At 45.7% G+C, this 23626-nt stretch overlaps 1 protein-coding gene across 1 annotated transcript in view; it reads right to left on the minus strand.

Moving 5' to 3' along the window:
- The window catches only part of RFX3 (regulatory factor X3), a 246147-nt gene extending 222747 nt beyond the window's left edge, over positions 1-23400 (minus strand). Inside the window, exon 1 of the mRNA XM_066602010.1 lies at positions 23361-23400. The gene's annotated coding sequence lies outside the window, so the exon portion shown is untranslated. The remainder of the gene's footprint in view (positions 1-23360) is intronic.
- Positions 23401-23626: the final 226 nt, after the last annotated feature.

Here is a 23626-nt window from a genome sequence, read left to right on the forward strand (position 1 = left end):
GTGTCACAAAATGAGGAGAAAAAGAAAAAAAAAAGGTTTCTTCTTTACCTAAAAAGATCGCCTCTCCTGTCCATTTACTGCGTTTGGTATTGCAGTGTACTAACCAGTTCTGTAAGAAAGGAGACCAATCCCGGAGAAACCCTGTGTAGCACCCTTCAAATTTGTTTAGCTAACAAAAACACCACCGAATTCACTTTCTGAGGGGGTCGCATAGACATATCAGAAGAGAATACCGGGGAGGCTTGTAAGCGTAGAAACCCATTGATTCGTAAAAGGAACCCGTTTAGAGATGAGCGAACGTGCTCGTTTAGAGCAATTACTCGATGGAGCATCGCTTGTTTCGAGTAACTGCTTAATCGGGCGAAAAGATTCGGGGGGCGCCGGGGGTGAGTGGGTGGTTGGGGGGGGGGAAGAGAGAGAGCTCCCCCCCTGTTCCCCCCGCCGCCTCCTGAATCTTTTCGCCCGAATAGGCAGTTACTTGAAAAAAGCGTCATTTTTCGAGTAATTGTCCTAAACGAGCACGTTCGCTCATCTCTAAACCCGATACATGCTGTGAGACCCAGAAACAAAAGTTATGAGCTCAGAGAGCGGCCGCGGAGTCCAGGAGTGATGTTTATACTCACCACGTTCCGCGCTGCAAAGCCGCCACTCGGTGCATTCAGCGGACTCCTCCTCATTGCATGTGCACAGGGTCCGCTCATTATGCGCACATGTAATGTAGACTTGCGATGATTTCAACAGCAGGTGAAGTTGAAATATATGGATTGTTTTGTACTACCAATTATGGAGTTTCCAATCAAAATGTTACCACACTGTAGCAGTCAATTATATTGAAATTAAATGGGCACTAACACATCCTACATAGACAACCACAAGCACTCAGCTCAGACATATAGAGATGTAATATAGATTCATTTTAGCATAGTCTCCAAGCACAAGCTTGCTTTAATAGACTAAAAGCACTGTAGAATAAAAAATAGCTGCAATGTCTGTGCAATAAAACGAAGAATGCTGTATTCTTTCATTTGGCATACTAGTTTTCGTTCAATCTAAATAGTTTGTCAAAAAAAAAGGGTCGTTTACATGTTACTCGCCTCGTCCACTTCCAGCGCTACATTCCAGCTTGTCCGGTTGCTAGGCAACCAGATGCTTCCCCTTCTCTAGCTCCTGGTCTTCACCGTGGCCCTGCGGGTCCAGGCCATAGTCCTCCTTCTTGGGATCTACTCCGACACCTGGTTGCTGAGGCAACCAGACCCCGAAGAGGACGTCAGACCTGATGGCTTGTTTAAAGGAGTTATGTTGCCAGGGTTTTCCAAGTGTTTGAGGTTCATTCCTGTCCTGACTTCCGTCTCCTGTGCTGCTGTTCATGGTCCTGACCATTGCATGCTTCCTGATCTTGTTCCTGCCCTCTTGTTCGGCTTGCCTGCTTGTTCTACTTCGGACCCTTGACTTTGTAACTTACTACACTCATCCTCTGGCCTGACACATTCTGGTGACAACCCTCGCGACCGTCCCGATTAGGCCACCTCTGTATAAGCGCCACCGATGCCAATCCGTGACTATACTGGGGACCTTCCTGCAGTGGTGTTTATTTCTCATTGGGGTTAAGGGTGAAGACCAGGGGATCCCTTAGATACCGCACCCCAGTCCATCCAGCATCAGAGTTACTGCGGCTTAAGAGAATTCACATTTCGGTATAGGCTATGATTGTTACGTTTCACTTTTTGATTTTCCCTTATGAAGTGAGAGGTACATTTTTTTAATGCATATGTACGATATTAGAGAAACCATGTTCAGTTAAGTGAAAAGCTGCCAATATAACAAAGGAAATGACAGGAATGAAGCGGAGAGGCACGCAGAAGTACATATTTACATATTTGCTTATGCTATACAGTATATATACTCCTGTTAGCTACTCAGAATGAAGAGGATTTAAAAGTCTTCTTTATTCATTCTTATATGGGGATAATCGCGGTTTAGAAGATCTTTGGGATAATGCCTTGTTATTAAAAGAAAAAAAAAATTGTCTTGTTTCAATAGCAACAACCAGAAGAAGCTGAAGACTACATCTACCAACATTTTCTTAAACCCAATGTCCATGGGCGGGTTTGATTTGCGGAACTCGCGTGGAGGGTCCACAAACCAAGTCGCCCATAGGGAAACATGGGCGTCTGCAAATGAAATAAAGCATGCAGATTTGATTTGTGCACCTTTTGGTCTGGGGGGGGGGGGGGGGGGAAGAAGAAGAAAAAAAAGTTAAAAAAAAATAGCAGCATGCTCCATTACAGTGTGGATTCCGAACTGACGGCTTCCATTGTACTCAATGGAAGCCGTCCGATCCGTGGCCCATCTGCAATAGAACTGCAGACGGGCCGCGAATTCCATGGGAAAACAGGAGTTTAAAAAAAAACAAAAAACTCCACTCCGCATGTGCAGTGGCACTCCAGCCGGCACCTCAGCACGCATCCACAGTGAAGAATATGAAATCCCAAATGGATGAGTAGAAGACCCACAGATACAGAAACAGCATCCCCCTCACCTCTGAAGTCTTTGCGCTGTCAGCGCACTCATTCAGCCGGCGGCCTCTATTGAATACAGCACCGCTGGTCAGGTTATGCTGAAGTGGTATCACCTGACCCGCAGCGCTGCACTCACTAGAGGCTGCTGGGTGAAGTGCTGTGCTGGCAGCAAAAAGATTTCAGAAGTGAATGCTGTAGACAGGGGGTACATAAGCAATGGGCAACATATCTCACCACAACCATCCCCTTTGTTTCTGTGTTGAGTAGCGCATACTTCTCCCCAGATCTGAGGGTTGGCCCATTCTGGAGGTGGATTCACAGTAATAGGTTTAGAGCCCACGATTTTAGTATAGGGAAGAAGATTTCCAACCATCGTCGGCTCTAAACCTATTAGTGCAAATCCAACTCCAGAATACACCCCTTAAATTTTGGATTGGAAAGAACCAAACATGCAATGTGTGCTGGTCCCTCCCCCGTAACTAAATGTATTCATCATGGCTAGAATAGAGTGGAATAAAGAACATGGGAGGTGAATTAGAAGAGTCTGAAAAAAGTACATTATTTGGGGGACAATATTCATTTTAAAAATGGCACATCTGCCAAATCAAGTGAAGGACCCTGGGGTCCAAGAATCCAGGTCAATTTTAAGCTGTTCTAGCAGAGGAAGCCAATTCATGGCGTACAGGCGAGAGAGGGCACTGGTCAGGTAAATTCCGAGGTACTTTAATGTGTGCAAAATGAAAAAGCTGAAGAGATCAGCTGCTGGGGTAGCTGATAGAGTTACATTCAGGGCCTCCGATTGTTTTGGTAATTAACTTTAAAATTAGAAAGATCAGCGTTTAGCGAGTTAGTGATACAGCACACTTTTTGGGTGCTCTCCTTAAGGAGAGATGACACCCCTCTTGACCCATGTCACAGGCCTCTCACCAGCTAAGCTAGAAACCTACACACTGATGAGGGGCAAACACCCCGTAACAGCTGTCTGTGTATGTTTTTTTGGGTTGTTTTACTATTCCCAATCATTGCTTTACAGATTTGTTAAAAAGTCATACATTGGTTTGAAGGAAATCTGCCATCCAGTAGGTGGCGCTGCAGAGGTCATTTTCAATCATTCTTATTGGCAAAAATGACCCAGAGGAGCGTGCATGGCCTTATAAGTCTCCTCACACTCCTTCTGGGTGCTCTCCTTTGGGATAGATGTATTATCGCCTAACCCACTCAGCTCCTAGGTGTCTCCACACACTTTTTGGGTGCTCTCCTTAAAGGGGTTGTCCCGCGAAAGCAAGTGGGGTTATACACTTCTGTATGGCCATATTAATGCACTTTGTAATGTACATCGTGCATTAAATATGAGCCATACAGAAGTTATTCACTTACCTGCTCCGTTGCTAGCGTCCTCGTCTCCATGGTGCCATCTAATTTCAGCGTCTAATCGTCCGATTAGACGCGCTTGCGCAGTCCAGTCTTCTCCCTGGTGAATGGGGCCGCTCGTGCCGGAGAGCTGGTCCTCGTAGCTCCGCCCTGTCACGTGTGCCGATTCCAGCCAATCAGGAGGCTGGAATCGGCAATGGACCGCACAGAGCCGACGGTGCACCATGGGAGAAGACCCGCGGTGCATCATAGGTGAAGATCCCGGCGGCCATCTTAGTAAGGTAAGGAAGAAGTCGCCGCAGCGCGGGGATTCGGGTAAGTACTAAACGTTTTCTTTTTTTTTAACACATGCATTGGGTTTGTCTCGCGCCGAACGGAGGGCCTATTGAATAAAAAAAAAACCTGTTTCGGCGCGGGACAACCCCTTTAAGGAGAGACGACACCCCTCCTGGCCAGCATTAATTTATACATGCCCACTTAATTGAATCTTGACCTGAATTAATTTATGCATCTCACACGACCGGATTTCAATGTTGGATTCCTCAATCAAATGCACTGACTCACAGTTTTGCTCACACTTACGTGTGGGAATTTCATATTCCATAAGTGCAAGAAAAATCTCACCATGCTCTATTTTACCATGGATTCCGTGTGTATGAGCCCGACTAATCTCTATGGATGCGTTCGAAATACAGTGCATACGTAATTAACATTGTGTATGGACACTGGTTCGTGCGCATGTTGCTGGGAAACCAGATACAAATGGTATAAAGAAAGTAGTACTTGTGGGCAGACAATGCAGGACAGTCTGGGGAGCAGCACCCCATCCAGACTGCTGCTTGCAACCTCCGCTTATTCTTCTGGGCTCTTCTCCAGAGGGACTTTTTGAAAATGGTTTATACTACTTTTTATTTAAAAAAAAAAGTAGTATAAAGCCAGCCAAGCCAAAAGAGTGGTGTCCCGTTCTGAAGGCTCTCAGAACATCTCTCACCACGACAGCACAAGAGAATGTTGCTGGGCGGTCGCCTGAGCGAAGAAAGGGTGTTTCCAGAGGGTTGGGCAACTTTCTGATGTCATTCCCTGCTTGTGTTCGTTCTTCCACACGTACGATACGCTGTCCATACGCTGTACATTTGTGCAGAAAACCGTACACATATGCGAACATTTGAAATTCACTTCTGCGGTCCTACGCAGGTCATACACTGCGGATATACGCTCACGGAATACAAATTGGTCACGTGAGCCCAGCCTTATAGCCTCAAAGTACATTAAAACTAAAGGCACATTCACATCTGCGTCGGAGATTCAGTTCGGAGCCGATTCAGTAGAAAATCCCGGATGTAATAGCGCAGCATGCTGAGCCAGTTCATCAAAAGAGAAGTGCTGGTTGGAATGCTGGAAGCCGGCTAGACCCCATTATAATCCGTTCTGCGTTTTTTTAGCTCCAAGGATGGAGCCGAACACCGTAAATCACCAGGCGCCCTAACGCAGATGTGAATGCAGCCTTACAACTCACAAGAATAGCAATGCATTTCATTATTTTCCTGCCTCGTTAAGTGGCTCTCTCATACATAGGACTTTGTCTAAGGTTTAGTTGTATAGAGACTATATACTTGTAGAGCACATGCACTGAAAACACAGCTCATTACAGCAATACACTGGGTCATACGTGCCTCCTTGTTAGACAGGTGATGGAAGAAAATCAGTCCCATTGTGAATGACAAGGTGAAGATAAGACATTCAGCATTTTCTACTTAAATGTGACCTCGGTGCCTGGGAAAATAATTAGCAGGGTACGGAGATCTTGATAATGACAAAAGCATAGCATGCCACCTGCTTTGGACAACCCCTTTGTGAGCTTCTGGAAGCCCCAACACAATGCATTAGACATGAAAGTGACACCTGTTTAACGCCACCATCTGTCTGGACCAAAAAGATTCTTAAGGGGTTTCCATCCACCTGATAGTAACAACCGCCTCAAAAACCCTGCAGAGAAACAGTGTGGAAGAGTCAGAACGTGATGGCTTACTGGAAGCACAAAACATAAGCCACGGGCATGAAAGGACCAGCTACTAACCAATCAGCCTGGACGTTCACCGCTGCTCCTCTCGCCCATCATGGAAAGTTACATGTTTTAGGTGTCATATTTGACTTTATGGAAAAGGATACATTTTTTTCTTCTTCATCCATTTTTCACATAAAAGTCAAATGAACGATGAATAGCAAAAAGGATAAACAGACTGATATTAGTTGTCAGTCATCATCTGACCTCATTTGAAAAAAATAAATAAATAAACGGAACGAAAATACATTCAGTCCCATCTACTAAATAAGACATTAGAAAGTATTGTGTTGTATTTGATACTGTTACCTTGATTTAATTGTGAAGCCATTATAGATTAACCCCTTAAGGACCAGGGTCTTTCGGTCCTAAATGACAAGATGCTTTTTAGGGATTTTACGGCCCTATGTTTTTCTTTAGCTAACAAAATTATTTTGGCGGGGGTATTTTGAATTCAATGAATTTAATGAATGGCCGAGCGCTGCCTGCGATTGGCTGAGCGCTGTGACCAATCACAGGCAGCGCTCAGCTGTCATTCATTGAATGGCTGAGCACTGCCTATAATTGGCTGAGCGCTCAGCCAATCAGATACAGCTCTTTCAGCAGGCAGGGATTTCATATCCCCGCCTGATGAAAGAACTTCAGAGCAGTGCAGGAAGAACAAGCGGCTACATGCAGCTGAGCCCCGGCAGCGGCGGAGGTGTGAGGCCTTAGTCAGACGGGCGTTTTTAGCCGCGATTTGCGCATGCGCATGCGTCCGGCGATTTTATAAAACCATTGCTTTGCAATGGTATCGGACACCTGAGCGCTTTTTATGCGCTCGTCCAATAAATTATAGAACAAAAAAATCGCAGATCGCACCTATCTGCGATCTGCGATTCCTGTTCTCTTCTGTATAAGCGCTCAATGGGGCCGGCGGCAGCAGCGCCGACCCCATTGAGAACATATAGAAGACAAATCATTCTTCTCTGCCACAGCTGTAACAGCTGTGGCAGAGAAGAACGATGTTTGCCCATTGAATTCAATGGAGCCGGCAATACAGCCACTCCATTGAAAGCAATGGGCTGCCGGCGTGCGCGGGGTGAATTGTCGGGAAGGGGTTAAATATATAAGCCCTTCCCTGCAATTCATCCTAAAATGTGTTAAAATAAAAAAAAAATTGTATACTCACCTTTCCGCTGCAGCCGGAGTCCAGCCGCGGCCGCTGTCAGTTCTCCTGAACTGCTTCTCGGCACTATCAGCCGGCGGGGCTTTAAAATCCCTGCCTGCTGAATGATCTGCCTCTGATTGGTCACAGCCCTGACCAATCAGAGGCAGGTTTCACTCACACACCCATTCATGAATTCATGAATGGGTGAGTGACTGCTGCCTCTCAGCGCTGAGCCAATCAGGGGCAGGTCTGACTCACATCCATTCATGAATTCATGAATGGGTGTGAGTGAGGCATGCCTCTGATTGGCTCAGCGCTGAGCCAATCAGGGGGCAGGTCTGACTCACACCCCCTTCACACCCACTGCAGGACGGCCGCGCGGAGCTCCGGCTGCCGGGAGAAGGTGAATATACAATTTTTTTTTATTTTTACACATTTTAGGATGAATTGCAGGGAAGGGCTTATATATTTAAGCCCTTACCGACAATTCATCCCGGGCTCGCCCGCAGCGCATTGCTTTAAATGGAGTCGGCTCTATTGCCGTCTCCATTGAATGCAATGTGCTGGACAGCTCCGGCCCGTTTCTAATGAAACGCGGCTAGAAGCAGATTTTCGGGCGATTTGCGGGCGACTTGCGCGCACCAGTCACGCGATTTGCGGATGCGCATCCGTCATGTGATCCGCAAATCGCGCGAAAAAACGCCCGTCTGACTAAGGCCGGAGTGTGTATATATATATATATATATATATATATATATATATATATATATATATATATTTTTTTTTTTTTTTTTTTTTTTTTTTTTATACACATGCTAGGGATGATTTTCATTTTTATATTTAAAGCCCTTACCCAAAAATCACTGCAGGGGTTGCCGGCAGCCCATTGCATTCAATGGAGCCGCCGGCAGCAGCGGCAATGCTGCAGTCTTAAAATGAGAGCAAAAATTCGGGAGAGAGCCTGCTCGGAAGTCAAGAAGCTGGCAAGCAGAGGCACTCGCAACCCAACGTTCTTCTCAGATGGTCATGTGATCTTAGTTCTGAGCAACTCAGATATACTTGAGGTTCTGTGTTAAGTTTCTCAGTCTGTGCGATGCTGTTACATGATTCCTACCACAGAAACTGCATAGAGAACACAAACATTCCTTTTACAGTTACAAATCACACAGCTATAATGGAGGAGATCACAGCTCACCCTCCTGACTGTATAATTATGGTCTGCCTGCAAGGAAACACCGGGAAGTCCACAGTGCAGAAGGCAGTACAGGGCACAAGGCACAGCACCGGAGGGCTGAGTGACACGAGGCTGGAGGGAAGATAATGCCCACCCATTCTCCAGGCCAGCCAATAAATTTGTGGGCGAGGCTCGGGGCATTCATCTTGTCTCCACCCATTCTTCCTGGTGGAGACAAGATACAACAATACCCTGTAGTTTATTTAGAAGAATATAGAAGGTAACGCCAATTAGTAAAGGCAATGCTGTCCACCAGCAGGCAGAAATTGTAAAGCCCCTAGCTAATGCACCATGAGACTGATGTGAAAGCAAAAATCTCAGCATCAAGATGCTTGATAAGCATCAGACAAGGGGCTGCACTGCAAGGAAGTGACTGCAATATACAGAGGAGCCCTCCATTAATGGATCATTTCCCCAAACCTGGTCATTGTAAGGTTATATACAGACTATACAGCAATCTTACACTACTTCTACAGTATTTATTTTTCATTGGATTTGAAGGACTTAGGCTGCCTGTCCACGTGCGATAGTCATAGCGTGACGCGTGGCGATCAATTGCCAGCGCATTACACTATGAAAAGCTTTCCATAGACTAACTATGTAGAGCGCAGCTCGACATCCACGAACGGAGAATCATAGCGATTCTCCGCTAGCAGGTTTAAAATCGCAGCATGCTGCGATTTGCCGCGATTCTCAGCGGTGAGCCTGTCTACTATATAGGCTCATCGTGGAGACCTGTCAGTGCTCCCCACTCCCCCCTACGGCGGAATATCGATGGCGATATTCCGTCACGGCCGTGTAAAGGCAGCCTAACTGTTATACACAATTAAAACAATGTGGCTTCTACCCTCCAGAAACCGCGCCACACTAGTCCGTAGGCGGTGCCTTCTGCTGCAGGGCCGGTACTGTAAGCCACGGGCAGGGGGGCAGAAGCAGAAAGCAGACATGTGTCATCTAATCACGTACAACCCCTTCAAATATGAAAAACTTAATTGTGAAATAAATGTGGACTTCCACTTATTTCTTCGGTGGAGATTAAAGCGTAGTTTAACTCATTCTCATTATTATTTGCACAAACTGTGTGAACAGATGGTTTTCCCTGGGAGAGACTGGGCAGCTACTTTTGATACATATAAAGAGGAGTCCATGGAGTTTCTAGCAGACTCTGTAGTAAATCGAGGATTATTATTAAAGCTGTCTCCTTCGGTTTCGTGGCACACAAATTACAGGGGACTTTTCTGGCAACATATACTAACTCCATGCATCTGCTATTTAGCATCGGGTATTGGTGAAACATAGCACATGTGTAGCGTTTGCTCTTTAGTCTGTTCCATTTTGTGATAAGACCATATGTTTATCCCACATTATTGTGTGCCCATAGATGTATATTATTAGTGCCACTTAAAAGGGGTTGGACAACTCTTTCATTCCAAGGGTCTACGGAAGACCACCTGGTCCCTCTTATCAGGAGGTCGACTGAAGTACTTGGCATTAGCTAGTGGACCAGCGGTGTAATATTCCCCATATCTCTTGTATTGGCTCAAGCCCTTCCTTCAACACAAGACTGAGAATGTATTGTCGAGCGTTTTTTACCGTGTGCTATACATGTGGGTTTTGCGCTCGTAATACGCGATAACTAACCTTACATTATTGTGAATGGTGCAACGCACACACAGCGCACGAATGGCGCGTGCAAAAAGAAATGTAACTTAAACTACCTTGGAGCGTATGGGGATTTGTCGGGACACAGCAGTATGCAATGTATTGCGCGGTGACACACTGGTGTGACACAGCCCTAACACTACCCTGATTTCTGCTGCGTGCAAGGCCAGTCGGAGGAAATCTAGAAATATGGAGCACATATATAATTTGCATCTAGTCCAAAAAAATGTACTATGGTGATGTGTGTGCCTTCAAAAATATCCCATGACAAAATTGAAAGAATGGGACGTCTTGGTGAGCTGAAACCTCAAGGCTGCGCTGCATGGATATGGTCAGAGCAGGAGTATACGGGAGGTTATCCATGGAGAGCCTCAATGGAAGCGACACGTGTAAAGAAACACATCCACAAACATCTCAACTCTGAGATGTTCCAGAATTTACAGGGTTACTACAAGGGTTTCTTTACACGAACGTATTGCTACGGCGTATTACACGCGCGGGTTTTGAGCACATGATACGTTGTAGCAATCTGCCATAGGCCTCCATGTTGCCGCTCACACATATTGAGTGAAATACATGCGCAATAAAGATTGCAGCATGCTCTATCTTGGCACATTTTATGTGCACAACGATCGGCAGCACGCAACAGGTACGCAATATCCCTGCGTACGTGCCGTACGCGGCAGTTAGATACTTGCGTGTGAAGCCGCCCTAAAACAAATAGACACTTTCAATGTTCTATGGAACCAATGAAGTTAAACAGATCTGTATGCAATCTGTACAGAAGCCTAAAGTTGGGGTAAAAGTGCTGCATCACGTGAGCGCCCGCGGGGCAAGACATTTCAGAACATTCCTGGGAGGCATCTGTAGCAGAGGAACAAGTGGATCGCGTTTGGAAAAAGGCTCACACATACAACATTTGCAACTTATGTCAGACAGACATGTGTGAATTTGCCTTGCCACACACCAATTTGATTTTGTGCTATTAAGCAAGGATCTGGTCTTATGCTGCGGGGCATCCAAGCCGTCACTCCCAGAAGTAGTCTCAGTTGTGTGGCTTGCTGATGCGGCGCAGTACCTGGTGGTATGACCTGAGACTAGTCAGTATAACTATCTTTGGTCAAGGCCGGCAGCACAACTTCAGTAACGATATCCAGGCAAAGGTCAGGACAAGCAGCAGGTAAATAATGCAGTCCAATAGCGTAGCCGAGATCAGGATAGTCGGAAAACAGGCAGAGGTCAGAACCGGGATAAACAGAAATGGGGGCTTTGACACGATGGATAGAAACCAATTGCTTAGGCATCCACCCTAGGATATGGAATGCGTAATATAGGAGGTGCAGGTAGAGGATTGGAGGACAGCTTTAGGGAGCGAGCACTGAGCCCTTAAGACAAGTCGTTGATACGTGCACAAGGCCTACAAAGCAGAGACCTGGGAGCGAGCAGAGGAGTGAGAACGGTGTGCAGAGCAGAGGCGACCGCAGCCCCAGCAGCAGGTGAGCAAGGTGGGCAGCAGTGGCGTGCCTGACAATTTACTCATACAAACCTAAAAATACAGAATAAAAAAAATTGTATTTTGTTTTTTTAATCAATAATACACCCATTGTTTAAAAAAGAAAACATTCCTCCCTACAAGTTGTTAGAATCAAAGGGAACCTTCTCTGTGTGATTGTAACATTGATATAAGTGATTACAGTATCAGAGCAAAAGGGTCATTCATTGCAGAAAACTGACCCCATGAAGGGAGGCTCTAGTACCCTGTTGTATCGCCTCTAGCTTGGATACAAGATGTGATGCTGGCGGCATGGAGGCTCTAGTACCCTGTTGTACCGCCTCTAGCTTGGATATAAGATGTGATACAGGTAGGCATTGAGGCTCTAGTACCTTGTTGTACCGCCTCTAGCTTGGATACAACATGTGATACAGGCAGGCATTGAGGCTCTAGTACCTTGTTGTACCACCTCTAGCTTGGATACAACATGTGATACAGGTAGGCATTGAGGCTCTAGTACCTTGTTGTACCACCTCTAGCTTGGATACAACATGTGATACAGGTAGGCATTGAGGCTCTAGTACCTTGTTGTACCGCCTCTAGCTTGGATACAAGATGGGATATGGGCAGGCATTGAGGCTCTAGTACCCTGTTGTACCGCCTCTAGCTTGGATACAAGATGGGATATGGGCAGGCATTGAGGCTCTAGTACCCTGTTGTACCACCTCTAGCTTGGATACAAGATGGGATATGGGCAGGCATTGAGGCTCTAGTACCCTGTTGGACCACCTCTAGCTTGGATACAAGTTGTAATACAGGTGGGCATAGAGGCTCTAGTACCTTGTTGGGCCTTCTGAAGCTCAGATACAAGATGTGATACAGGCGGACATGGAGGCATACAGGTTCTGTATGATATCCTGCATCATACCGATCCACATTTGCTGTAACTGAGCCTCTAGATCGTGCAAACCCGTACGCTGCTGAAGTTGATGTCGCAGATGGTCCCATACATGTTCTATTGGGGATAAATCTGGTGACCGGGCAGCCACAGAAGTGTGACAATGTTGTGGGGACATTCGTGTGACCCCCTTGTGTGCGGCAGAGCATTATCCTGCAGGAAAATACCTCTTGGAAGCCGCCATGAGAGGAACACATGTGGCTGAACATATCGCTGAGTGGTCATTGTCCCTCGTACCACTACTAGGGGTGACTGACACATCCACTGGTCCCAACACCTAACAGTCTGGAACGGCCCAGTGGGCAATTCATCTATATGACCATCCAGCTTCTCAAACCCCAATAATGCACCCCCTCTCAGACTCTGGTAACGGGGTGACATCTCTTCTCTGCGTCTAAGAGGGGTCTAATGGTCAACAAGCTCCACACAAGCGGAAGAGGTCACTGCACACAAGGAGCCTCCGAGAGCCTCTTATAGGCCAAGGGAGGGGAACCACTTTTAGGGTCTCAGGTGACAAGACCGTTCATCTAATCACCTGAGACCTATCTGCCTGAGGTGGAACTGCATGACAAGTTTTGCAACAAAATGACAACTTCTTCTAGGAGGCGGATTGTTCTTTTTATAAAGAGTATTTCACCAGCCTGGAACTGATTGTAGCCATTTTGAGCAGTGCAAGGAATGAACCTAAATATACCCAAGAAGCATCGCGGACATCTTTATATGGTCCCTTGTGATTGCTCTAATTAAACTATTGCATCATCGTCTCTCCTCTGTGTAATGCGAAGGTTTCTTACTCCCATATGATACAGATATTAACAAAGCCGTGAGGGCAGACGCCTCGCACAAGAAGCAGAATCTAAGGAAGACACTGCAAACATTTTTAAATAAATTGCGCAGCGTGCTATTCATTTCTGTAGCAAGCAGCCGGGTTCCTAAATACAATCGCTTTACAACAGTAAGGCCGCCCTCGCACAGCACGTTTTTTTTTACAGCGATTAGCGTTGTGTTTCATATGCTGCATTAATCATTGTACAACGCTGCCATTTATTTCAATGGGGCTCCGCAGATTTTCGAGTGCTGTCTACTCTATTTTTGCATGTTTTAGCACTTTCTAACGCACCTCATCACCCATCACAATGATGGGATGCGATAAAAACGTGTCAAACTTTGTAACATGCATTCAAAAACGCTGCGCAAAATTGCGGTAAGATGCGGCGGTTTCGGACGATGTGTGAGAGTGGCCTTAGTCCGGGCTCAAATGACAGTATGGCAGCACGCTGTGTAATGATGGCAGCTTTTTACCGGCGCCAGGAACTGCGTATACCTGCGTATTGACACGCTTTACCTGCGCATAAACAGTGTATATTACACACACGGTCCTGCACTGGCTTCTTTTTCTTCAAACTTTCTTCTAAAGTTTTCTAGCAGCTAACATAAAAACCACAGCACATACACAATGTTATTGCGTATGTCTTGCACTCCAAATGTACCCATAGAAAAAAATAGGGCTGTACGTACGTAATACGCAGTAAAAGCAGAACACGCTGCTTTTTCTTACGCGCGTTACATATGCAATAGATATATGCAAGTGTGATTGGAACAATGAAAATCAATATACTTTCATTGAAATCATCCCTAGCTGTAGTAAAAAATACCTACTCACCTCTCCACCGCTGCCGGTGCTCAGGCGCGTCTAGCCGCTGCTTGTTCTTCCTGCACTGCTCTGAAGCTTTTCAGTAGGAGGGGATTTAAAAATCCCTGCCTGCTGAAAGGGCTGCGTATGATTGGCTAAGCACTCAGCCAATCACAGGCAGCGCTCAGCAATTCATTGAATTCATAATTCATTCATTGAATTTTAAATTCCCGCCTGCTGAAAAGCTTCAAAGCAGTGCAGGGAGAAAAAGCGGCAGCTAGACGTGCCTGAGCCCCAACAGCAGTGGACAGATGAGTATACATTTCTTTTATTTTTTACTACAGCTAGGGATGAAGTTTAGGGAAGGGCTTATATTTAAAGCCCTTTCCCCCGAAAATCGCTGCAGATTGCTTTCAATAGGACAGCGGCATCCCGATTGAAATCAATAGGAGAGCTTGCGATCCAGAACGGAATAATGGCTTTTCCATTCCCTTCAATGGGGAAAACGGATTTGACTTAGGGCTCCCACACACTTGCGTTTTTTGTTAATGCAATTGTCAATGGGACTTGGCCCGCCATTCATCAGAAATATTTCACAAGTTAGACAAATCTCGCAATAATTATTCGTTAAAGGGGTTTTGTCATTCTGACAAAACCCTATCCACCTGCTTGGCCCTGCCTTTAAAAAAAAAAAAAAAAAGAAGGGCATACTCGCTTGTCCTGGAGGCCCAGGACGCAGCTGAGAGCCGCGCCACAGCGCAACTGCATATACGTCACCATACATGCTCCTGGTAAATCTGTATGGTGACACTGTGGCCTCTGATTGGCCACAGATGCCACCTGACTTCCGCTGGGCCATCTACCCGAAAGTCGCCTTTACCGGTGGCAGCTCTTAGCTTCTTCCCAGGGCTCCAGGATGCATATTAGCCTTTTACTCCCCACTTCGACACGAGCCAACCTAAACAACCAATCACCGTGAACCAGCAAAACCAAATAACCAATCACCAGGAATCAGCCAACTCAAATAACCAATCACCGTGAATCAGCCAACCCAAATAACTAATCACCGTGAATGAGTAAATCCAAACAACCAATCAGGTTGCGAATGGTGTGGATTTGGGGAGTAATATAGATATATGCCTCCAGGACAGGTGAGTATGCCTGCTTTTTTTTTTTTTTTTTTTTTTTTTTATTATTTATTTTAGGCCAGGCCAAGCAGGTGGACAGAGTTTCATTGTATAGACCAGGGGTCCCCAACTCCAGTCCTCAGGGACCACCAACAGGTCATGTTTTTAGAATATCCTATGGTAAGAACACCTGTGGCAATGTCTGCGGCACTGACAATAATTACATCACCTGTGCAATACTGGGGAAATCCTGAAAACATGACCTGTTGGCGGTCCCTGAGGACTGGAGTTGGGGAACCCTGGTATAGACAAAACCCCTTTTAATGACTTTTCCCCAACGGGATCCGATCAGTTTCTAAGGCCTCATGTCCACTTGAAAAATACAATCCGCGCAGAATCCGCCGCGGATTTGCTTTAAATGGTATTTTTTTTGCATGCAGATATCCGCACATATTGCTATCAATGTGATAACAATGTTGCCGATCCGCGGCAAAATGGAGCATGCCGCGTTTTTTCTCCCGCGCGTGAAAAACGCAATTCTTTTAAAATGCCATCCGCGGGTGCAAAAATCAATTTAATGGACCGCGGATGGCCAATGATTCCCTATGGGCAAAATCCACGGCAGAAATCCGCGGCGGAATCCGCAATTCCATTTAGCTAGTGGACTTGAGGCCTAACTCTGAATGTACAGCGCCAATTTTGCCTTCTGCAACCATATTAAGCTTCTTGCACAAGGCCATAATACCGTAGTATTGCATACAGATGCACGATATGGGCCTATACTAAGCATCTCTAGGCCTCCCATTTGATTAGTGACATTCTACAAGACTAAGGCCCAATGTCCACGGGCGGATTTGATTTGCGAATAGGGAAGCATGGGCGTTTGCATCTAAATTAAAGCATGCGGATTTGTTTTTCGGGCCTTTTGATCCAGAAAACAAATCGCAGCATGCGCCATTTCAGTGCGGTTCCACATGGATGGCTTCCATTGAAGTCAATGGATGCTGTTCGATCCGCAATTCAATTGTGGACAGGCCATTGATTCAGCGAGAAAGCAGGAGTTAAAAAAAAAAAGTGTACTGTGCATGTGTGCCAGCTGTACAGGAGAGAGAAGACCCGGACAGGTGCGCATGGATGCTGGCGGCTGGCAGGGTCAGATTTCGCTGCAGGCTCCCGCATGTGGAGTCCGATCCGCCCGCGGACTTAATTGTGGTGCCACCACATGTTGTATTAGGCTGAGCTAACACAGGCAAAGTGCATCTCAGCTGCAGACTTGGGCAGAACTTGTGTGACCAAAATGTGCTTGCACCCGCGTATTTCGCCCACTGCTGCGTGTATATGTGCGCTCAAGTGCACCGCGTGTTTGCGCACATAAAAACTATGCACAAAATCACATTGATCTTGTGCGTTTATGTAGGTTATTCTGCGTATGTCGTGCACATTTATACAAGCCCATTTGGGCTCTTGCAGTGCCCAAATGCACCAAGATAGGTCATGTCATATAAAATACGCTTATGTGAATGAGCCCACTGAAATACATGGGTTCTATTCTCTGCGTATTACATGTGCAACATTTGAGCAAGCAATATGCTGTGCAAATACACTCATGAACCCCTTAGATAGACTACAGAGCGCCCCCAGGGCTGCCGTACAAGGGTCGGATACACCGCAGTCCCGATGCCTGGAGCTGAAGTTTATCTGAAGTCATTGAATTCACAACACAAAAAGTTAATTAACCCCTTTTTGGTTTTTTGTATTGGTTTTCACTTTTACATGCCTACTTTAAAAAAGTCATAACTTTATTTTTCGGAAAACATAGCTGCTTAGGACATGTTTTTTGCAGGACGACTTGTGTTTTTCAGAAATATCATTCAAAGTACAATATAATGTATTGGAAAACGTATACAGATTCCTAAGTAGGATGAAATGGTATAAAAAAATAATCCACCAGAAACCAACTCTCCGTATGTAGTATACAAAGGCTAGAGAACTGACACGGACCCTCGCCGGTATATACCCCTTGCCGGTATTGTATATTTACAAATATGATGCTATAGTAAAATGTATAGTACTTCACGTCAATGATAGTCGCCCCTGCGTGGGGATATAACAATGTTATACACCAGTATTATTTTGTAGAAATTCTCAATAAGGGCGCCTACCCACTTGCGTTGCCGATTTTCGCGCGTGAAAAACGCGGCGTTTTTTGCAGCCCTCCGTTGACAATCATGGGTGCATTAAGAGAAAAATAAGGAGACATATGCAACTGACAGTTCCTATGTGAAAAAAACCCACGAAACGGAAAAAAAACCCCAGATGGACAAGAACACATTCTATACTAATTGCTCTTGAGAAAAAACGCAAAACATCACAGGAAAAAAAACAAAAAAAAACAAAACATCGCAAGTGGGTAGGCACCCTAAAAAGCATTAAAACTAAAAAAAAAAATTCAGCCTTTTTAGGAGTTTTATTATTACGGCGTTCCCAGTATGATACAAATGTCCTCCTTATTCTGTGGCTCCGTACGATTGCAGCCATACCAAGTGCATAGAGTTTTATTACGTTATACTACTTAAAAAAATAGCTTTCTTTAAAAAAAAAAAAATTGCTTTCCACCGCCATATTTGGACCTTTTTTATTTTTCTGTATGCAGCTGTGCAAGAGCTCGTTTTTGTGGGGCGCCCTGTACTTTCATAGGTATTGTTTTGGGGTACATACAAATTTTAATCCCCTTTTAACAAACCGCGTTCACTTCCAGCAGAGGCAATCCGCAGCGGAATACAGCAATGATCTGCAGCCTCCGCCTCCACCCGCGGGTTCTGGTCTGCACTAGAGGTTTATTCCCACGAGGGATATTGTTAGGTGGGTTTTGTGCAATGTGCACAAACCTCGCACGAATATGAAATCCATGCTTTTCAATGGATTAATTCACACAAGCAATTTTTTTTTAATCGCAACAAGGGAAAACAAAACAAAAAAAGAAAAGCAGCACGTTCTACCTTTGGGCGTTACTTCATTCTTTTCAATGGAGCCTTAAAAGACATTGCCTAGCACTCGCATGCCATGTGATTTGCATTCGAATGCCATGCGAAGTTTCCCATTGAAGTCAATGAGAAACACTTGAAACCCGAACACGTGCGGGAGGATAACAATTTAGCAGAAGTGATTTTTAAGCAAAAACACCTTTATGAAATACAAGGAAACATTCAAAATATCCATATATTTGATCTTGCCAGTATAAGTAAGGCCCCCGATATCATCCCGTTGGGGCCCTAGTTCTCGAGATATACGCCAAGTATATCCATACTCACGCAACTGAGGCCTCGATTTGGCGGGTGTATATTGGTATACTATTTTTGTGGTCTAGGGACTACACTATTAGATAGAAAGGTATACAGTTAAAGGGGGCGGGGGAATGTAAGGGAAATACTATTGATGAGCAATCTTCAGCATAGGTTATCAATAGTTGATCGACTGGGGTCTGCCACTCAGTGTCACGGTCAATCAGCTGATCAGGTGCCCCGCTGCCAGCCCCACTACACACAGGGGTACGGAATAGAACATGCTGCTCCAACCCATGTATTGGCCAGCGCTTGTAACTGCAGGCACAGCTCTAATCAAAACCAAAGTAACAGCTATCCAGCGCCGGCCACTACATATGGGTCGCAGTAGCAGCTGTGTGTAGCGGCGCTGGCAACAGGCGCTTGATCAGTTGTTGGCCAGGGTCCTGATTGTGGACACAGCCAATCAACTATTGATGTCTGATCTTGAGGATAGGTAATCAACAGCATTTCCTGGAAAACCCCTTTATAGAGGAAAGAAAAATAACGCATAACATACTGTGCGAGGGGATATTTACCGTAGGCACATACAGTGGGATACACTGCAGCCTATTCTGGCCTATGCTGTACACCAAAAGGAGGTGTTTAGATAAACAACACTTGGAATCCTCTGATCTGAGACGGTTTTGAATGAATATCGCCTCACGTCCGCGTGAAAAAACACACGTTGGCGCGTGCGATATCAGGCTGAGTTTCTCACTCTCGCACATGTGACTAGCCCTACAGGCTGCCTAACAGGGCTCTGACACAGGCGATGGCGCTCAGATGCCGTAAGATCCCTTAGTCCTTCCTTCCACGACACATAACAGCGCATCTGCATTGAAACTTCTGGTCGGGGGTTCTATCGTAGATTCGGCACAAAGTAACAGAAGAAATAGCGCTGCGTGCAGCTTTTTTATCCTTACAGTAAAATGCCGGGCAGCTGAGTGGCAACGGAACGGACGCCATTATAGTCAATGGGGTCCATTCTGCGCTGTCTGTTCCGTCATAAGACGGATTCGTTCAGCCAGAGGATTCCCCTTTCTTACTCCCCAAACGGAGCAGGAAAGCGGAACCCCTGAAGCAGATGTGAAGGCAGCCTGAGACGTTACAAGACTGACTCTTACCCTGATGATGTGCACTGTTAGGGGGAGTCTGTCATGTGACATTAACCCTACGGACTATTATCAGCGCCCAGACGTGGAGGGGCATCAGAAAATGACTTCTTCTGGCAGAACTTCCATCATGGACAAATCTATATTCCTCCGCCCCGGGCTGTATGTAGATGAGCCTGACACAGTCCGATGGGCGGGCCACTCCGCTCAGACTCAGCCTGTGCTTCTACTCTTGGGTCTTCCTCAGCTCATCCTTTTGCTTAATGATTGCAGAAGGGAGCTGTCAATCATTAAGCTAGGGGAGGGGCTAAGCAAGACCGAGAGCAGAAGCACAGGCTGAGTCTGAGCGGAGTGGCCCGCCCATCGGACTGTGTCAGGCGCATCTACATACAGCGTGGGGCGGAGGAATACAGATTTCTCCATGATGGAAGCTCTGCCAGAAGAAGTCATTTTCTGATGCCCCTCCACGTCTGGGTGCTGATCAGACTGCCCTACTAGTCAGAAGGGTTAATGTCACATGACTGACTTCCTTTATCGGTGAAAAGTAAACATGGCCACTTAATAACAAGCTGGCTGGATTTCTGGCAACTACCCTTGTAGCAAATTGTGAGTTGTGACCCAACCACATTCACTTTTAACACTCGATATGCAGGCAAGACAACACTGCGATTTTTTTAGCATGCGTCACATGTTGTGCCCAAAGTCGCCGTGTAGCCCTAGCCTTAAGCCACACACAATCACTAACTATTGTATGTCATAAATATTATTATTACATGCGGTAGTGATTTTACTACAGTATATATATATATATATATATATATATATACACACATACACACATACACACAATAAGAGGTAATCCCGGGGCCATCGGATCTCTATAGCTTACAGCCTGTGTGTTCCAGGAAACACGTTGCATCTGCAGAGAATGAAGTAGGTTATAATGAAGAGCGTAATCTGCGTGTGAAAGTACTCGAGAAAGGGAAAAACCTGGAAAACAAACAAGTCAGTCATCTGGATTTAGGTGTTTTTGTAATTACGAGGGCTAGGACCGCCATACTGAAGGCGATAAAAACAAAGGTTATAACATGACGATACGTTATCATTAGCCAACAGCAGGGATCACATCTACCAGACTACTTGGTTTCTCTTGCGGGGAACAATCACATGATATTAACATACATGTTACACGTGGAAATAACAGTCATATGCAGGTCAATTTCATGATGTGGAGATAAAGCTAAGCCGGGCATCCCCAGACCACGTGGTGCCCAGTGCCAGAGTGCTGTCCAACTTGGCAACTTTGTAGCGAAGTCAATGAATTAGTTAAAGTGGCAATTGTCACATGTGATCACCAGCATCACATCCTCTTATAGATGCAACTATTATTGGCGGACATGTCCAACGTGCAATGATTGCGCCTAATATACAACATATACGGAACATGATGTCACCCAACGAAAGTCGCCACCTGCTGGAGCGAAGGTCAATACAGTAATGAGTCACAAGACAAGCGTAGAGATGCTGCACCCATCACAACAAGACACTGACATCACGGTACCTTTACTTTACTTTAACCCTAGTGCTGGGACACGCTCGCAGGGTACACGCAAAATGTATCCATAAAGGCTCCTCCACACTGGCGAACGTGACATCGCTGCATGAAAATCGTGGCAAAAATCGCAACTTTTTTCTTGCAATTTTGGGCGTCAGCGCTGTTTTTTCTCGCAAAAAACATTGCCACCACGTGCGATTTTGCCGTGCTTTTTTAACGCAAAATTTAAAAAAAAAAAAAAGGAGGCTCCATAGGGAAACATGAGAGATTAAAAAAAAACCCCAAAACACAGAAAGATAGGAAATGCTGCGATTTTTTTTTCACACAACATTGCAAATGTGAAGTAAACCATTGAAAATCATTGGTTTCATAATTCTGCGTTTTCACTCACTCTCGCATCTCTCAAAAAACACATGATTTTCTCGCAAGTGTGGCGGCACCCTAAGGGCTTTTACCCACTACCATTTTTTTTAGCGCTGTGTTTTTTTCAATGGGACTTTCTAAAGTTAAAGTCGATGGCACAAAAATTGCAAGTCTGTGCTTTTGCGGTTTTTGTGCGATGTGATTTTAACATTAGAAAGTCCTACTGAAAAAAAAAACGCAGCGATATCTCAGTGTTTAAAAAAAACGGTAGTGGGTAAAAGCCCTTAGGCTCTACTCACCAACCCAGGCCGAAAACCTGATTAAAAAAAAGGCAATTTGATTAGTTTCCTTTTTTTACTGTACAGAAAAGCGTAGGGAGCGTTCCCACAGCATTGTTCACTCTGCTGCGGGATTCCCTTACGGGTGCTGAAAACAGCGCAGTGACAAAACCCTGAACAAACGGAACCATGCGCTGTCAGTTACTTGGCAGGTTCCATTAGTGACATTTGGAGTATAGGATAAAGGTGGTTTGACATCTGTGTCGGTACCTGCGGCCAGAGGTTCCATCCCAGATCCTGCCGGCTGAGCACAAAGCAGGTGGACCCCATTATACTCAACGGGGTCCATCTAGCGCTGATCGGTTCTGTCCAGAGAGAGGCATTCGGCTGTGGGGATTCCCCCGAGCGCAGACCACCAAAACTAAAGGAAACTGTCAAAACAGACACCAAAGAGGTCTCCGTTTCACGCTACGACTGTGAATGATTCCGTTCGTTTACATTAGGGGGTTCTCAATGCTACATTTGTAAACCCGAGAAGCAAAACAAAATAATAATAAACAAGAAAAAAAAAAATTTTTTTAAATCACATGCTACAAAAAAAAAAAAAAAAATAAATCAAAAAAAAAATATACGTATACTGCACGAAGACCACTTTTCTTTCCACGCCAGTTTAAATAGCGGTATTGTCCCCGTCCTACACCAAGTCTCTCGCCGGAGCGTACATTGAGCCATACATTCGCCAACATCAAATTACAGACAACGAAGAATCCCTAAAGCGGCGATCAATACCGGCGAGTAAGAAATAAACGGAACAACCCCCGCCGGCTGAGCGGCGGCAACATGTGAAGCGCATCCTAAGATCAGACAACCCAGACGCTACAAGTTCACGCGCCTCATCCATTCTTTATCACCAACCCGGCTACAATTTCAATTTCTATTTTTTTTTTTTTTACGTAAAACACTAAATCCATCGATTTAGAACTGCGGGACGGAAGCGACTCCAAGTGTGGGAGCTCCGTGTAGGCCCCACAAGTCCCCCCTGCCTCCGCCGGCTCATTCACTTGTCACATGCTGCTCACAAAGCCGTCCCCATCATTGTGTGACGCCGAGGGGTTAATAAGGGACATACAAATGTGCACCTGTAAGACTCCCTCCTCCTCCTCCTCCGTAAATAAAGGTCCTTTAAAAAAAAAAAAAAGGGGTGCAAAATCCGGAATTGGGAAATGACAAAGGAATAAAAAAAAAAGACAAGAGAGGCGCTTAACTCCTTCAGTCCCGCTGCCCTCCTGTGACACAGCAAAGGGTTACAACAAAGAAGAAGCCAAACATCCTCTTCCCACAGAGCAGAAGCCATCCCATCCCGGTGACAGCATCCTCCTCCTTCTCCATCCAGCCCTGCATTACAAAGCCCCCCAGAGCAGGCAGCCAGCGGACCCCACAGCAGCGCCGACATGAATGCAGCAGCTCCCATCCTGCCGCACGCACACACACACGGACACACAAGAAGAAGCATATAGTCACCTTGGCTGTGGAGGAGAATGTTGTTGTTGCTGCTGGTTGTTGTGGGTGATGGGGAGGATGGTGATGATGAGGTGGTGGCGGCGGCGGCGGTGATGATGGTGGAGGAGGAGGAGGAGGAGAGGAGTAGTTGTTGTTGATGGGTAACAGTCGCCAGGACTACGGTGGCTATGGCGCTGGATTCACAAGGCAACAGTTGCTATAACTCACAAAAGAGGGAGGCAACCTAACCTGAGAGGAGGAAGAGGCGGGACGCCCGCACAGGCTGA

This window comes from Eleutherodactylus coqui, chromosome 5 (genome assembly GCF_035609145.1).
Source record: "Eleutherodactylus coqui strain aEleCoq1 chromosome 5, aEleCoq1.hap1, whole genome shotgun sequence".
NCBI classification, from domain to species: Eukaryota; Metazoa; Chordata; class Amphibia; order Anura; family Eleutherodactylidae; genus Eleutherodactylus; species Eleutherodactylus coqui.